We start from the raw sequence: 4098 nt of genomic DNA, 5'->3' as shown, positions 1-4098 counted from the left end.
TAAGCAAATTATAAGCATTTTACTAATGCTTATTAATATCTTATTAATACTTAACAAGCACACCTTAATATAAAGCGTTACCTAAAACAGTTACTTCATTTGATCAGAATTTGTTAACTCAAATAATGTTTTAACTTGCATTAAAAACATTCCCTTTGGTCTTTTAATAATGATGATGGCATTTTTAGCTAAAATCCAAAACCTGTTTTCATTTCTGGGACATTTTCTGCAGAGTGGAATGAGTTAATCAGAAATTCTCCTCTGAGTTGCGGGCGGGACTGTTGGCGTTGATCAACCCCACCTTTCTGTTTAAAATCTTTAAAAATGGCGAGCAATATCAGAGAAATCCAGCCTTCTTGTTTTGAGCCAGATGTCAGCTCAGACGAGGAAATACATTCTTTTAAAGCAACATTCTTTTGTCTGCTCTTAATTCACAACAATTTGAATAAAGAAATACTCAGAAATGAAATGTTAAGGTTAATATTTTTTTTTATATGTGTCCTCCATTGTTAAAAAATGTCACAAAAACATGTTAAAAACACCAAAAACACAATTTTCATCTTTAAACTTGTTTTAAAAATGTTTTAAAACAAGTCAATGCAATTTTTTTTAGTACAAAAGTAAATTTGCCTAATTTAAAGCACTGGTGAAAATTATTTGGGTTGAATCCATTAAAGAAATAAAAAAATAAGTCTGCTGCTGGCAAAATGTGAAAGTGAATATTTTTCTTGCCTGTGAAACAACATTGATGGTGATCACTAGACCTTGGTGGGACCCTGTCATCAATGTAAAGAGCGTTCCTCTGGCAGCAGGTATCTGAGGGTGTTGCATGAATGAACCGCATCAGTGCTTTCACAGTGGGGATAATGGGAAGCATTTTGCCCTGTTGTGAGAAGGTCTTAGCATCACTTACCCCCACTGGTAAACGCACCCATAAGCTGCAGGAGCATTCTGCAGACACAGAGGGGCTCGGCTCTCGAGATAACATTCATTCATTTGAATTTTAAAGTCAAACAGTTGCTTTTTTGAGCCTGAAAATTCCAAAATGTGAAAAGATTTGCGCCTTTTTACTATAATTCTCACACATTTAGGCTTTTCTTTATAAGTTTTTTTTATATTTGCAATACTTAAAGAAGTACATTTTTGCTAAAGTAGAGACAGTAAAGTCAATTTTATTTTTTTTTAAATTTACAATACTGTCTTTCGGCCGTCTCTTTCGTCTGTCCTTTAACATCCTGTGCATTTTGAACGATCTAAAGTGGTGAGTGCAAATCCAGTCATTTCTGGGTCATTTGTGACAGATGTGACAAGGAGACGGGAGCTGAAAGGTTAGGAATTGAGGATTGTTGACCTTGTGCTCGTAATAAAAATGTGGAGAATACTTGTGAAAGCAGGTCCTCTAAAGTCCCACTGAATGCCTCTGTTCACCATGTTGAGTGTGTAAATGCATAATAGAGGTCTTCCTCACAGGTTAATTTGCTTCCTAGTCATAAAATCAAACAAGAATTGCATTTTTTTCTGATGCTGTTCAGTATGTTTGCCATTACAACGCTGGAAAATATAAATATTGCTTTATAGAGCAGCTTACGGGTCTAATCACTGAGGCTCATTCACAAAAGCATTCTTCTAGTGAGCTAATAAATTTTATTTCTCATAATTAATCATGTGATTTTTCAAGCTTTATGCATTTCATCACATTTATTATGGGCTTAGCTGAACCTAAACACCTCATATAAAAATGACAACACACCATATTATCCCCCAGTGAACCTAAAGCTTAAAATAACCATAAAAAAATCTAATAAATAAATAAGGATCACAATAATTATGGCAATACTTCAACTTCTCCAATTATTATTATATGAAAAGTTTGCCAAATATTATTTTGTTGAATATATGCCCACTTTAAGACCAATTAGGATAAATATTGTGTTCTTAATATTTTCTTGTGACATTTTTTTGATGATAGAACATATAAATATAAAGAAAATTAAGCTTGAAATTGCATTTCGGAGTATTTTATTTATTCAAATCTTTGCTCATTACATAGTAAAATCTTGTATTCATGATGTAGAAACTACGATGAGCAGGCCACAGTCCTTGTACGTCTGTTTTCTTGGCATTTATCTAAAAACTGTACGGCTGAAAAGCTTCAATTTTGCTCGCCAATTTTTTTTTGCACCACTAATGTTAAGTTGGGGGTTTGAGGAGCTGTAAGGTCGCGGGAAAGCATGTAAACAGAGAGCTTTTAGTAGGGCTGGGTATCGGTTACAATTTCCAGAAACGATTTGATTTACATTTTGAGTTTTCGCATTTATACACATTTTTTTAGAAATACATTAATAATCTACTATCCATCCATCTTCTTCGCCGCTTCTTCCCTTTCGGGGTCGCGGAGGTGCCAGAGCCTATCCCGGCTACTGATGGGCGAAGGCGGGGTACACCCTGGACAGGTCGCCAGTCTGTCACAGATAATCTACTATATGTTTGAAAATATTTATATTAATCTGACACAATTCTCATACTGTTAAATTTATTAGTGAAATAATGAGATTGTTAATATCATACAGTGTTACATGGATTCTCAAAAGGAGAAATTCTAACAAAAATGTTCAGATCATTAGTATCGTAAACGTTGTCCTGCCTCTCCTGGAGGACGTTTCAGTTTGGCCACTAGGTGGCGATCACGCTAGCACTACACTTTTATTAAGAAAAAGAAAGAATGAGGAAAAAACGTCTCTTTAGATGACAAATGGTTACTTAGAAAAATATTTCCTTAAAAGAATTTAGAAAATTCATGCCTGTGAGTTTATAAAGAGGTTCATTTAGTCAGCAATGTATATTTAGGTCGACCAAGCGTTAGCATTAGCCATCCTATGAGTAATTCCATTAAGCATTAGCATCAAGCTAGCTGACTTTAGCTTTATGTGCTAAATCGATCTATGTTATTATGAATCTATTATTGAGCTATTAAGCTTAAATCGATTCAAATTGATTGATTTTATCAGCCCATCACCAGCCTTTAATTATGGGTGATGAAAGGGGGGTGGGGTTGCACTGAATGATTTAGAGGTGAATTTCTAGTGAACTTCTGCCACTCTGGAGAAACTATGCTCTATAAAACAACACAGGATTTTAGATTTAGGCTAAAAACTGTATAATTTCAATTAAAAGTCCACTGGAAACGCTTTGAGAATGCATCAAATGAGGATTCGAGAAAGTCCTTAAACACAGACATGATAATTTAGCAACTTTCATAATTTGGGATTTTTCTTATTTAAGGACATTTCCAGCAGTTTTTTTTACAGCTAAAAAATAGAAAAAAATTTTGAGAAGTTGAAGGAGCAAAATCTTTTGCATTCACCTGTCCTCTAGGAATCTGAAGACAATATGAATAAGTAAATGAATAGATATTGAGCTCCAACAAATCGGAATAAATAAAATGTAAAATATTTTGGAATTTATTCACATTTTAGAAATAACATCAGCTCCATTTGCACACAGTTTTAAAGGTTGTACCCTATTATCTTTAGGCCTATGAATACATAAGGTCAATTAGTTTTTTTTGTTTTTTTTTTTTTGGGGTGGGGGGGGTGGCTTTTAGTTGCTACCACCCAAAGTGAACAACCAGGAAAAGTTGGCAAATAGACTTAAACATTTTAGAAGAAAATTTTTCTTATGTTTTCCAGTACTAAATGAGAGACTAAAAACAGTCCAAAAAACAGTCAGAACGATTAAAAAAAGTAATGTTGATTTATGTTTATATTCAAGTTAATTCTAGTTACTCCACTTGAGTTAGTTAAATGAATAATTTTCATACTAAAGAGTTTAGTGTTGTGTTTTGTGTTCTGCTTTCATTGAAGCTTTTGGGGAAAAAAAATAAGCAAAGAGAAATCCACAGATTTTGCAGGCATATTAGACGTCTGGAACGGTGCCCCGGCCCATTAGCGATTGGGGGGGAACAGAGACTTGATAGACATGCTAATGCATATTAAGCACAAAGCAGTGCTGGCAACCACCATCACTAGTCTTTATGTGAAAGACGCTTTAATGGATAATTGATTAAGTCATAAATTAACACCCCACAACAAGCAAACC

The sequence above is a fragment of the Oryzias melastigma genome, linkage group LG4 (assembly GCF_002922805.2).
Source record: "Oryzias melastigma strain HK-1 linkage group LG4, ASM292280v2, whole genome shotgun sequence".
In the NCBI taxonomy this organism is placed as follows: Eukaryota; Metazoa; Chordata; class Actinopteri; order Beloniformes; family Adrianichthyidae; genus Oryzias; species Oryzias melastigma.
Note: the sequence above shows the minus strand (reverse complement) of the source record.